Below are 14,754 nucleotides of genomic sequence, written 5' to 3' on the forward strand. Positions count from 1 at the left end.
GGGAGAAGGAGAGGAGTTTAGCAGAGGCAGCTTAATGATCTCTGACTCATTCAACCTCTTTACTTTTCCTCAGTCTATCCATCTTATTTGGTGGAGGCAGGTCTGCTGGAGGAGCACACACACACACACGCACACACACACACACACATGCATATACACACACACATGCACACGCATACACACACGCATATACACATACACACATACACATACACACGTATACACACAAACACGCACACATGTGCAGGGCATGTGTGTTAGGCTCCAAGGGAACTTGGTTATTTATGCTGTGTGTCTCTGTTTTCTCTGGATTTGTCTGTTTGAAGTTAACATGGTTTAGAGTTTAGGAACGGTCTCTGTTGCTGCACTTAGATGCTGACTGTGATGAGGAGCAGCCCCCACATCTTTGTGTGTGTGCGTGTGCGTGTGTGTGTGTGTGTGTGTGTGTGTGTGTGTGTGTGTGTGAGGGATTTCTGGATTTTTATAAAACTGTTGCCGGGCAAAATGACCCCAAAAATTAAATCCTATTGCCAAATAATGCTTTTTATTAATTAATGGAAATACCAGTCGAAGGAAATAAACTCAGCAAAAAAAGAAACATACCTTTTTCAGGACCTGTCTTTCGAAGATAATTTGTAAAAATCCAAATAACTTCTCAGATCTTCATTGTAGAGGGTTTAAACACTGTTTCCCATGCTTGTTCAATGAACCATAAGCAATGAATGAACACGCACCTGTGGAATGGTCGTTAAGACACTAACTTACAGATGGTAGGCAATTAAGGTCACAGTTATGAAAACGTAAGACACTAAAGAGGCCTTTCTGACTCTGAAAAACACCAAAAGAATGATGCCCAGGGTCCCTGCTCATCTGCGTGAACGTGCCTTAGGCATGCTGCAAGGAGGCATGAGGACTGCAGATGTGGCCAGGGCAATAAATTGCAATGTCCGTACTGTGAGACGCCTAAGTCAGCGCTACAGGGAGACAGGACGGACAGCTGATCGTCCTCACAGTGGCAGACCACGTGTAACAACATCTGCACAGGATCGGTACATCCGAACATCACGCCTGCGGGACAGGTACAGGATGGCAACAACAACTGTACAAGTTACACCAGGAACGCACAATCCCTGGACTGAGGGCTTGTAGGCCTGTTTTTAGGCAGGTCCTCACCAGACATGACCCGCAACAACGTTGTCTATGGGCACAAACCCTCCGTCGCTGGACCAGACAGGACTGGCACTGCCATGTCGTAGTTTTGTCTCACCAGGTGTGATGGTCAGATTCACGTTTATCGTCGAAGGAATGAGCGTTGCACTGAGGCCTGTACTCTGTAGTGGGATCGATTTGGAGGTGGTGGGTCCGCCATGGTCTGGGACGGTGTGTCACAGCATCATCGGACTGAGCTTGTTGTCCTTGCAGGCAATCTCAATGCTGTGCGTTACAGGGAAGACAACCTCCTCTCTCATGTGGTACCCTTCCTGCTGGCTCATCCTGACAAGACCCTCCAGCATAACAATACCACCAGCCATACTGCTCGTTCTGTGTGTGATTTCCTGCAAGACAGAAATGTCAGTGTTCTGCCATGGCCAGTGAAGAGCCCGGATCTCATTCCCATTGAGCACGTCTGGGACCTGTTGGATCGGAGGGTGAGGGCTAGGGCCATTCCCCCCAGAAATGTCCGGGAACTTACAGGTGCCTTGGTGGAAGAGTGGGGTAACATCTCACAGCAAGAACGGGCAATCTGGTGCAGTCCATGAGGAGGAGATGCACTGCAGTACTTAATGCAGCTTGTGGCCACACCAGATACTGACTGTAACTTTTGATTTTGATTCCCCCCCCTCCTTTGTTCAGGGACACATTATTACATTTCTGTTAGTCACATGTCTGTGGAACTTGTTCAGTTTATATCTCAGTTGTTGAATCTTGTTATATTCATACAAATATTTACACATGTTAAGTTTGCTGAAAATAAACACAGTTGCCAGTGAGAGGGCGTTTCTGTTTTTGCTGAGTTTACATTTGACCCTCATGCTATAGGTTAATTTGCATAATTTAGTGGAATTAAATTGGCCTGTGTATGTTTTTGTTAGTCATCATGTATCTGATTTATCCAACACAACTGTCACTCGTGCACAGCATACAGAGACTATTTTGAGCAGGATTTCTCCTGCAGCTCTTCAGCTGGTTGTTTTGGTGCATGATTAAAAATGGCTACTATTTTTATTTTCTCAGCTGGTAATTGAAGCGCGCTTCCCATTCACCATTCAAGTACAGGCAATAGGCTATCAGCGCATCACACACCACTTTGTGAGCTGGAGGCAGTAAGCATTGTTGTTGGAAACCTGCATGCTTTATTTCATATTATAAGGCATGTCTTACCTTGCTTCAAAGCAGGCAAATCATATGTGCATTTTTGTGGGGGACAGTTACATTTCAATAATAAAGTTGTTGTTTCTCAAAATCATTGTCATGTGGTTAATCATAAAATCTAGAAGTTAAAAGTCAACTAATGCGAGAACACCAGCCTCTGCGATATGGACACATTGATACACAGTGATCCATTGGCGGCTAAAGAAATGAGCAGATGGAACTCATAGCCGATAAACCAATGCAGCAGTACACTCTTAGAAAAAAAGTGCTATCCAGAACCTAAAAGGGTTCTTCGGCTGTCCCCACAGGAGAACCCTTTGAAGAACCATTTTTGGTTCCAGGTAGAACCCTTTTTAGTTCCATATGAAACCCTTCACACAGAGAAGATTTTTCAAATAGCATACTGTGAGGAACTTTAGTTTTTATATACAATAATTCGCAAAAGATGTAAAAAAAAAAAACACTTCGTACATTTCCGCAAAGTAGGCCAGGTACTCTATATGTGCTCAGGTGAGCATGCTCCCTCAACATTATCAGGACAGAGAAACCAGACACATGTCCATTGCCCACATGGAGCACTCCACACAAAAGACAATGAAAAAAATGACAAATCTCGTAAATGATGGTTAAACCAAAACTTGTTTCTCACAAGTGTAGCAGGTTTGTAACGGCAGATCTCTGAAGAGGAGTAACGATCGGACCAAGATGCAGCGTGGTAAGTGTTGATTACTATGTCTTTACATGATGATTACTTTAATAAATAAACTGAACACTATACAATACAAAACAATAAATGTGAACATGAACGAAACCGAAACAGTACCGTGTGGCGACAAACACACACACATGGAAACAAACACCCACAAACCAACAGTGAAACCCAGGCTACCTAAGCATGATTCTCAATCAGAGACAACTAACGACACCTGCCTCTGATTGAGAACCATACTAGGCCGAAACAGAAACCAAACATAGAAAAACAAACATAGACTGCCCACCCCAACTCACGCCCTGACCATACTAAATGGTCAGAATGGTCAAAAACCAGGAAAGCTAGAAAACATGAACTAGAGACAGACAGGAGCACGGGAAAAAACACTGGTAGGCTTGACGAAACAAATGAACTGGCAACAGACAAACAGAGAACACAGGTATAAATACACTGGGGATAATGAGGAATATGGGCGACACCTGGGGGGGACAAGCACAAAGACAGGTGAAACCTCCCCTTATTCTTGTCTCAACAGTTTCAATTATACTCGAGACACGTTATCTTCATACATATTTTAGATGCTTTTCACTGACATCCGCAACTCAATAATCAGCTAGGCCTATTGCCACGTGCGCTGCCTAAATTGCAGGTTTCCCAAATAGTCATAGGCCTATGACCTTGCGATTTGATACAATCCACAGCTATCTTTTAAAGTAGCTTATGGTTCTCGATTCCTCTGTGGCTAAGTCAAGTATTAAAAATCATTTTATTAATTTATGTAAAGACAGGAGTAATTATGTAATTTTGGCAAGTGTATTTTTAGTTACTTCCCTATAGGAACCACCGCTACGCGTTTTCTCTCCCGTTCTATTGGTATTCATATATTTTTTATTTCGTTGTCCAGAAGCAAAAGGCACAGTCCTAGTCATATTAGCAACCTATGCTAGTTGTTGCATCTTTAGATTCCCCCTCTTTATAAGTTTCTAACAGGGAACCGCTATCAGGTGCACTGTTTACAACAGTGTTATCCCAGGTGCACTGTTTACAACGGTGTTATCCCAGGTGCACTGTTTACAACGGTGTTATCCCAGGTGCACTGTTTACAACGGTCTTATCCTAGGTGCACTGTTTACAACGGTGTTATCCCAGGTGCACTGTTTACAACGGTCTTATCCTAGGTGCACTGTTTACAACGGTGTTATCCCAGGTGCATTGTTTACAACGGTGTTATACCAGGTGCACTGTTTACAACGGTGTTATCCCAGGTGCACTGTTTACAACGGTCTTATCCTAGGTGCACTGTTTACAACGGCGTTATCCCAGGTGTGCTGTTTACAACGGTGTTATCCCAGGTGTGCTGTTTACAACGGTGTTATCCCAGGTGCGCTGTTTACAACGGTGTTATCCCAGGTGCACTGTTTACAACGGTGTTATCCCAGGTGCGCTGTTTACAACGGTGTTATCCCAGGTGTGCTGTTTACAATGGAGTTATCCCAGGTGCACTGTTTACAACAGTGTTATCCCAAGTGCGCTGTTTACAACGGTGTTATCCCAGGTGTGCTGTTTACAACGGTGTTATCCCAGGTGCACTGTTTACAACGGTGTTATCCCAGGTGTGCTGTTTACAACGGTGTTATCCCAGGTGCGCTGTTTACAACAAGGTGTTATCCCAGGTGCGCTGTTTACAACGGTGTTATCCCAGGTGCGCTGTTTACAACGGTGTTATCCCAGGTGTGCTGTTTACAACGGAGTTATCCCAGGTGCGCTGTTTACAACGGTGTTATCCCAGGTGCACTGTTTACAACGGTGTTATCCCAGGTGTGCTGTTTACAACGGTGTTATCCCAGGTGCACTGTTTACAACGGTGTTATCCCAGGTATGCTGTTTACAACGGAGTTATCCCAGGTGCGCTGTTTACAACGGTGTTATCCCAGGTGTGCTGTTTACAACAGTGTTATCCCAGGTGCACTGTTTACAACGGTGTTATCCCAGGTATGCTGTTTACAACGGAGTTATTCCAGGTGTGCTGTTTACAACGGTGTTATCCCAGGTGCGCTGTTTACAACGGTGTTATCCCAGGTGTGCTGTTTACAACGGAGTTATCCCAGGTGCGCTGTTTACAACGGTGTTATCCCAGGTGCACTGTTTACAACGGTGTTATCCCAGGTGTGCTGTTTACAACGGTGTTATCCCAGGTGCACTGTTTACAACGGTGTTATCCCAGGTATGCTGTTTACAACGGAGTTATCCCTGGTGCGCTGTTTACAACGGTGTTATCCCAGGTGTGCTGTTTACAACGGAGTTATTCCAGGTGTGCTGTTCACAACGGTGTTATCCCAGGTGCGCTGTTTACAACGGTGTTATCCCAGGTGTGCTGTTTACAACGGAGTTATCCCAGGTGCGCTGTTTACAACGGTGTTATCCCAGGTGCACTGTTTACAACGGTGTTATCCCAGGTGCGCTGTTTACAACGGTGTTATCCCAGGTGCGCTGTTTACAACGGTGTTATCCCAGGTGTGCTGTTTACAACGGTGTTATCCCAGGTGTGCTGTTTACAACAGTGTTATCCCAGGTGTGCTGTTTACAACGGTGTTATCCCAGGTGCACTGTTTACAACGGTGTTATCCCAGGTGCGCTGTTTACAACGGTGTTATCCCAGTTGTGCTGTTTACAACAGTGTTATCCCAGGTGTGCTGTTTACAACGGTGTTATCCCAGGTGCGCTGTTTACAACGGTGTTATCCCAGGTGTGCTGTTTACAACAGTGTTATCCCAGGTGTGCTGTTTACAACGGTGTTATCCCAGGTGCGCTGTTTACAACGGTGTTATCCCAGGTGCGCTGTTTACAACGGTGTTATCCCAGGTGTGCTGTTTACAACAGTGTTATCCCAGGTGTGCTGTTTACAACGGTGTTATCCCAGGTGTGCTGTTTACAACGGTGTTATCCCAGGTGCACTGTTTACAACGGTGTTATCCCAGGTGTGCTGTTTACAACGGTGTTATCCCAGGTGTGCTGTTTACAACGGTGTTATCCCAGGTGCACTGTTTACAACGGTGTTATCCCAGGTGTGCTGTTTACAACGGTGTTATCCCAGGTGCACTGTTTACAACGGTGTTATCCCAGGTGTGCTGTTTACAACGGCGTTATCCCAGGTGCGCTGTTTACAACGGCGTTATCCCAGGTGCGCTGTTTACAACGGTGTTTTCCCGCGAATTGCACTTTGGCAAATGTTAACCCTCAATAATTGTGTGACCTCTCTGACTGATGGGGACACGTCACACTATGGGTTGTTAGTTTATATGTATGAGAGGGAGGGCTGTAGGCTTCAGGTGGCCATATTGCCTTACTGAACACAATGTGCTCATTACAAGTGGAGTTGAGCTGACCTGAGCGTCACTCTGTGCAGATTTTATTGGCCAATATGAAAAGGCATTGACGCAAGAATCAGAGACCCCAGAGTCAATGAATGCTGCCTTTTCTTCATTGTTAAGGTTAGACTTACTGCTCCCCCTGTTGAGCGGTGTGACAGGTATGTTGTGAGAGGAGCTGAAAAAGCCTTGAAGTGGCACTCCAGTCTCCTTTTCACCCAATTTAACACCTTTCAACCTTACTTAAAGCTGTAATCCTTAATGGTGAAAGGGCCACTTCCGTTTGCAATATTACAACAGCAAAGAAGTTACTGCAAACAGCGACCACAGTTTTTTCCCCTCGGACATCATTGCACGTGCGATAGAAGAGCAATGTTTGTTCTCTATTGATCCTCTATTGTTCTTCAGCAAGGGGGAGGCCGATGACATCACCGATTCTCATCAGACCAACTCCTTGAACTCCCTACTCCTTGAAGTTGCAGTTGTGTCAAAAAAAATACTATTTTGCTCAAAAATATTTTTTTACTCTTTAGTGTGTGTACTTTACTGTATTTATACTTGGGATATCGCTTTTCAACAGTGAAAGTAAAAAGAATCACTGGAGGACATCTGGACCAGGCCAAATAAAGGCTTCACACATAGATGGGCATATTATGGACTTGGGTGGAAGGTGACAATGGTCTGTTTCACATGACCGTGCTGCGTTGGACACTCCTTTATGGAACATCTGTCGCTGGGATGCAAATTTGCCAAATCTCAACCCAGTCAAGATGGCCGCTGACACAAAGAACCTTTAATTCCCTCTGTATCAGGGGTTGAGACCCATTCAGAATGCTTTTGCTAGTGAACTCAAATTTAACTCAAGTCTGATTCAATAAAAAAAAAATGTTTTGCAAAACATCAGACCAAATCTCTGATATTAATGCTGCAGATGATTCATGTAGCTAGCCATACACTTGATCTACAGTACAGCCTTCCTTCTCTGCAGGGCGGAGGGTGAAATTTGGAATTCATCTAGTGAATGTTGTGGACATGCTGGTCAGTCCCATTAAACAGTGCCCAGACCTAGCATGGTGTAGTGTAGTGCTAGAGTAGGAGGAGCTCTTTGATGTTCTGTTTGCTTCCTCTGCTCCAGGCGGACCCCATGCTGTTCATACGCTTACATAAGCACCACTCCACTTGTTGGGGGTTTGGTTTGTTGACAATGGCGATGTCCTTTTAATTATAATGGAGGGAGACAACTGTTGGGCTCTGGACATATGGCCGCTCTGGGGCCAATATCTTTTAGCTACTAGCCACAGGCGTATAATGAACAGTCCCAGTGGGTTCACTAGCCTACTGTTATGCTGCTGCTGCTGCACCAGTGTTGTGTCAGGTGAAAGTGGAGTGGCACATCTGAACTCTAAACTGATTTAGGGCATTGAGAGAGACAGGTGTTTCAGAGGGAGAGGAGGGAATAGGCATGTGTACTGTACCATAAAGGGGGGAACCCAAATCACTGACCTATTCAGGACACACATGTACATGTCATAAACAAGATGAATGAGATCTGACTGAGGTTGACCCATCATCTAGTGATTGAGGAAACATGAAAGAGGAACCTGCAGCCAGACTTCATCAGGGGGTTCATATCCAGTTCCTCCTCCTTATTCATCATAGAGTTTCTTTATTACCTAATGTTGGCGCCGGGAATAACTCCTTTTATACACAAGAGAAAGAAATGTATATGCCTGTGTCACAAATGCCTCCCTGTTTCTTGTAATACGGCCTATATAGTGCACTACTTTGGACCAGGTTCCATAGGGCTCTGGTCGAAATGATTGCACTATTAAGGTAATAGGGTGCTATTTGGGATGCAAACCTATAAGAATGGCTATTTGGGTGATTGTCGGCAATAGGCTTCCATATAAACGTGCTGGCAGAGCTTGTGTGGCTAAGTGGGTGCAGTGTTGGCACAGAGTGGGCAGGGTGTTGGCACAGAGTGGGCATGGTGTTGGCACAGAGTGGGCATGGTGTTGTCACAGAGTGGGCATGGTATTGGCACAGAGTGGGCAGGGTGTTGGCACAGAGTGGGCATGGTGTTGGCACAGAGTGGGCATGGTGTTGGCCACGTGGCAGTGCTTCAGCCTGGGCTGGGATAGTAGGTCTATGAGGTTGGGTTTTAACTCCCACAGTTGGCCGATCTGGATGGGGAAAGGATATTAAGAGCACTTTTTCTTCTTTTAAATGCACCCTACCCCCTGCTGTCATGAATTTAAGGCTGGAACCTCTCATGTACAATACATCTGTGACAGTAATTTACCAGCTGACATCTAAGCTTTAATTTCGTTTCTGCTATGAAATCATTCTCATTTCGTTAGTTCTCCATTACATGGAATTTCATAAGCTCTCAGTCTCACTCTCTGTTTGTAGTTACTCAGGAAGTTGTCAACACAGCGGTACTGCAACATAAGCAAAAATACTACTGTACTGCGCTGTGGTACTGCATCTCTTTGAGGTATTCATACATTATCTGTTGATTGATCCTAATGGAAACCACCCAGTAAGCAATGCGAAAAGCCTTGAGAAATGTGAGGCGAAAGATCCTTTGAGCCAAATCAGATCAAACCATTCTGAACAACATATTTATCTCTAGTGACTACTGTATGCTCAGGTGCAAAAGAGAGCAAGTGGAGCATTGGCTGTGGGTTGGCAAAATATCTTAATGTACCATCTTTCTCAGGGTGTTAACAGAGTGTTGGTCAGAAATGAAAATGAATGTGGGAACATTCAGAGTAATCCTATTAGAGTAACCGTGTTCCATATAGACCGAGTTAACCAATTGGCGTTGCTGGTTCAGTAGACACTGCCTACCACACCAACTGATGATAGAACAGGCTTCTCCAGTTAACAGAACAGTAATGACGTGGACAGTTCCTGTTCAGTTCTGCACCAGTTCACACCATTGATCATGTATACACTTAGTGTACAAATTAGAAACACCTTCCTAGGGCTGACCCCATTTAGTCAACTGGTCGATTGTTCGGTCGATAGGTTGTTGGTCGAGCAAGATTTTTTACATCGAGCAATCGCAAATATATATACAGTACCAGTCAAAAGTTTGGACACCTACTCATTCAAGGGTTTTTCTTTATTTTGACTATTTTCTACATTGTAGAATAATAGTGAAGACATCAAAACTATAAAATAACACATATGGAATAATTTTGTAACCAAAATTGTTAAACAAATCAAAATATATTTTATCCTTGAGATTCTTCAAAGTAGCCACCCTTTGCCTTGATGACAGCTTAAAACACTCTTGGCAATCTCTCAACCAGCTTCACCTGGAATGCTTTTCCAAAGTCTTGAAGGAGTTCCCACATATGCTGAGCACTTGTTGGCTGCTTTTCCTTCACTCTGCTGTCCAACTTATCCCAAACCATCTCAATTGGGTTGAGGTCGAGTGATTGTGGAGGCCAAGGAATCTGATGCCGCACTCCATCACTCTCCTTGGTCAAATAGCCCTTACACAGCTTGGAGTTGTGTTTTGGGTCATAGTCCTGTTGAAAAACAAATTATAGTCCCGCTAAGCACAAACCAGCTGTAGTAGCATTCTGTGCCTTGAATTCAAAATAAATCACTAACAGTTTCACCAGCAAAACTCCCCCACAACATTACACATCCTCCTCCATGCTTTACGGTGGGAAGTGGGAACCACACATGCGGAGATCATCCGTTTACCTACTCTGCGTCTCAAAGACACAGTGGTTGGATCCAAAAATCTCAAATTTGGACTCATCAGACCGGGGACAGATTTCCAAAAATCGAATGTACATTGCTCATGTTTATCTTGGCCCAAGCAAGTCTCTTCTTCTTATTGGTGTCCTTTAGTAGTGGTTTCTTTGCAGCAATTCGACCATGAAGGCCTGATTTTGTCCTATATTTATTTTTTTATCCCAGCCCCCGTCCCCACAGGAGGCCTTTTGGTAGGCCATCATTGTAAATAAACATTTGTTGTTAACTGACTTGCCTAGTTAAATAAATGTTAAATAAAAATAATGTATACAATAATTCATGGTCTCCTCTGAACAGTTGATGTTGATATGTGTCTGTTACTTGAAATCTGTGAAGCATTTATTTGGGCTGCAATTTCTGAGGCTGGTAACTCTAATGAACTTATCCTCCGCAGCAGAAGTGACTCTGGGTCTTCCTTTCATGTGGCGGTCCTCATGAGAGCCAGTTTCATCATAGCACTTGATGGTTTTTCCGAATGCACTTTGTCACATGCGTCGACTGCAACAGGTGTAGACCTTAGAGTGAAATGCTTACTTACAAGCCCTTAACCAACAATGCAGTTTCAAGAAAAATAAGTGTTAAGTAAATATAGTTAAATAAAATAAAAATAACAAATAATTAAAGAGCAGCAGTAAAATAATACTAGTGAGGCTATATACAGGGGGTACTGGTACAGAGTCAATGTGCGGGGGCACAGGTGCAGCAATCATGTTGTAGCTGCGGCGTCTCCAATCCACTCTGAACATGGGCCTGTATTGTCTAGCTGGCTGCCAGTACAGGGGGTTCACTGTCTGTACCCAGGGATAACTAATGACTGGCGCAATGGGCCACCATGGTAATATGCACACTCCCTCTCTCTATCTCTGTCTATCCTTGATTTCATTGGGATATGATCACATATACCACTGTATTTATGTGTGGGAATACTTGGGAACAGATTTTATCAATTACAATCACTTTGAGCTGATTTCCTGGTGATTTTTATATCTCTCTCGCTTTCTCTCTCTCTACTCACTCTCTCACTCTCTCACTCTCTCTCGCTCTCTTTCTACTCACTCTCTCACGCTCTCACTCTCTCTCTCTCTAACTCTGTTGAGGGCCAGCAGGCGTCCTGAAGCCACCCAGTGTCCCTTGCGCACACACACATACACACACATACACGGCTCACACACTTATCCCTTTCTCTCAAGCCTAGTCATATACTCCTGTATCCTTTTCCCTCTATAGTTGACACTCCCCAGACCTGAAAAGCTCTCCTGGCCAGCAGCAAAATGGCCGATAGTACTCTGTGTGTCGAGGAATGTCAGTAACCTAGCAACGGGTCTGAAGTGACAGATCACTCTGTTGGTCTGTGATGGGTGGCTGTGCATCAGGGATGGCTGGCTATTACAGTGCTCTGCTGCTGCTGCTGGTGGTGTTGGAGCTGGTGATGGTGTTGGTAAGACTTAATGCTGCTATAGCCAGGCTATATCTGGGCCATTCATTCATCCTGATATGAAGTATGCATGTGATGTAGCAGGTCATAGACCATGGCTCCCCAATAGCCGGCCCGTGGGTGATTTTACCCACCTCTTGTTGTTAGACATAAAAATCACCAGGAAATCAGCTCAAAGTGATTGTAATTGAGAAAATGTGTTTCCAAGTATTCCCACACATAAATACAGTGGAATATGTTATCGTATCCCAATGAAATCAACATTTAAAATTATTCTGTTTTTGTTAAATATTATATCTGTTTGGGCTTCTTGCGGTCAATTTGCAGTCTACAAATTATTTATAACTATGTTCCGGCCCCCTGAACATCCGCTCAGGAAAATAATCTGTCCTCCTACATATGGAAGCAGTGAATGGAAGTAGTTAGTTCCTGTTTTCACTGTCTGACTGTGGGGTTTCTATTCTCTAACCATAGCGTTAAGCTAAAACTCTGCACTCTCATCCTCGCCTACAGTCAAAACGTTATTCTCGGCAGCAGAGTAATTGGAAACTTTACACTTGGAAGCCCACATGATGGTTAACCGCATCCTGCTCAAGCAAACTTGTAAAGTTGTGATGCTGCTGTGAGATAGCCTTCACGCTGTTTGTATTTCTGTGTTAACCACCAAGGTAGCTTGCTAGCTTATGGGGGGCAGAGTGTTGCACTTACCTTCAACAACTTGTGCAGTAGTGATGGAAAGTTCTGCTCTTTTTTTACTGACTCAGATCTTTTCGACTTGTTCAGTCAAAATAACAATACTTTCAACTTATTTCGTTCATTTGAGTCAGTAATGCCAGAGCACACAGGACCCGATACCAGCAAACGATGAACTGAAAAGTTTTTAGCTAGACTGGATACAGCTTTTGTCAGAATTTACTTTTCGTAGCAGGTTAGGAGAACTTATGCAGTAGGATAAATATGTTAAGGTTAGGAAAAGGGTTAAGGTTAGTGTAAGGTTTAGCTAAAATACAAATCAAGGGGCCTCCAGAGCTGGGCATAATAAAAGTTAATAAAAGTAAAAATATTTTTCTTATATATACACTGAACAAAAATATAAATGCAACTTGTAAAGAGATGGTCCAATGTTTTAGGTGCTGAAATAAAAGATCCCAGAAATGTTCCATACGCACAAAAAGCTTCTTGCTCTCAAATGTTGTGCACACATTTGTTTACATCCCTGTTCGTGAGCAGTTCTCCTTTGCCAAGATAATCCATCAACTTGACAGGTGTGGCATATCAAGAAGCTGATTAAACAGCATGATCATTACACAAGTGCTCCTTGTGCTGGGGTTAATAAAAGGCCACTAAAATGTGCAGTTTTGTCACACAACACAATGCCACAGATGTGTCAAGTTTTGTGGGAGTGTCCCATTGGAATGCTGACTGCAGGATATTCCACCAGACCTTTTGCCAGATAATTGAATGTTAATTTCTTTACCATAAGCCGCCTCCATCATCGTTTAGAAAAATTTAGCAGTTCATCCAACCTGCCTCACAACCGCAGACCATGTGTAACCACGCCAGCCCAGGACCTCCACATCCAGCTTCTTCGCCTGTGGGATTGTCTGAGACCAGCCACCCGGACAGCTGAAGAAACTGTGGCTTTGCACAAGCGAAGAATTTCCATCTGCGTGCTCATTGTCATCACCAGGGTCTTGACCTGACTGCAGTTTGGCGTCGTAATCGACTTCATTGGGCAAATGCTCACCTTCGATGACCACTGGCAGGCTGGAGAAGTGTGCACTTCACGGATTAATCCCAGTTTCAACTGTACCGGGCAGATGGCAGTCAGTGTGTATGGCGTCGTGTGGGCGTGCGGTTTGCTGAGGTCAACGTTGTGAACAGAGTGGCCCATGGTGGCGTAGGCGTTATGGTATGGGCAAGAATAAGCTACGGACAACAAACACAATTGCATTTTATCAATGGCAATTTGAATGCACAGAGATACCGTGACGAGATCCTGAGGCACATTGTTGTGCCATTCATACGCCTCCATCACCTCATGTTTCAGCTTCCTGGAAGCTGAAAATGTCCCAGTTCTTCCATGGCCTGCATACTGTACTCACCAGACGTGTCACCCATTGAGCATGTTTGGGATGCTCTGGATTGACGTGTACGACAGTGTGTTCCAGTTCCTGCCAAAGTCCAGCAACTTCACACAGCCATTGAAGAGAAGTGGGACAACACTCTACAGGCCACAATCAACAGCATGATCAACTCTATGCGAAGGGGATGTGTCGCACTGCATGAGGAAAATGGTGGTCACACCAGATAATGACTGGTTTCCTGATCCACACCCCTACGTTTTTTTAAGGTAAAGTATCTGTGACCAACAGATGCATATCTGTATTTCCAGTCATGTGAAATTCCTAGATTAGGGCCTATTGCATTTATTTCAATTGAGTGATTTCCTCATATGAACTGTACCTCAGTAAAATCTTTGAAATTGTTGCATGTTGCGTTTATATTTTTGTTCCGTATACATAATTTATCTGCTTGAGGCAACCCCATGCTCTGCTCAAGGCCACTGACATTGGGAGGGATCTTAGATGGGACGGCAGTAGATAACAGCTGTTTTACAGGCTCCTGACCAATTTTGTGTTTTCTACACTGATCTTAACTTGTTTGTACATAATGTCTCCGCCATAATTTCCTATGACTGAAAACAGCTTCTGGACATCAGAACAGTTTGGATGACAGTTTCTACTTCAATGAGTCGACAGCTCTGGATGTTCAGCTTAGTCCGGACCAGGCCCTAATTCTCCGGGATTCAATTCGAGGAAGCGACGGCACAAGAGAGGCAGACAAGCCGGCATCCTGACGAGCAAATAAAACGCCTCTTCCCTCTGTTCTATTGGCAGTCACTAGAGAACAAACTGGACGAGCTCCGTTTGAGACTATCTTATCAATGGGACCTGAAAAACTGCAATATTCTATGTTTCTCGTAGTTGTGGCTGTACAAGGACATGGATAATATACATCTTGCTGGGTTTTCCATGCATCGAAGGGGGTAGGAGTGTGTCTGTTTATGAACAAAAGCTGGTGTGCGA

The 14,754-nt window shown here is 44.2% G+C and overlaps 1 protein-coding gene across 3 annotated transcripts in view; it reads left to right on the forward strand.

The window, feature by feature from the left end:
* Positions 1-14,754, forward strand: part of LOC112250060 (tyrosine-protein kinase Fyn) — a 75,791-nt gene that overhangs the window by 19,048 nt on the left and 41,989 nt on the right. The gene's annotated exons all lie outside the window — the stretch shown is intronic.

Source organism: Oncorhynchus tshawytscha, linkage group LG05 (assembly GCF_018296145.1).
Source record: "Oncorhynchus tshawytscha isolate Ot180627B linkage group LG05, Otsh_v2.0, whole genome shotgun sequence".
NCBI lineage: Eukaryota > Metazoa > Chordata > Actinopteri > Salmoniformes > Salmonidae > Oncorhynchus > Oncorhynchus tshawytscha.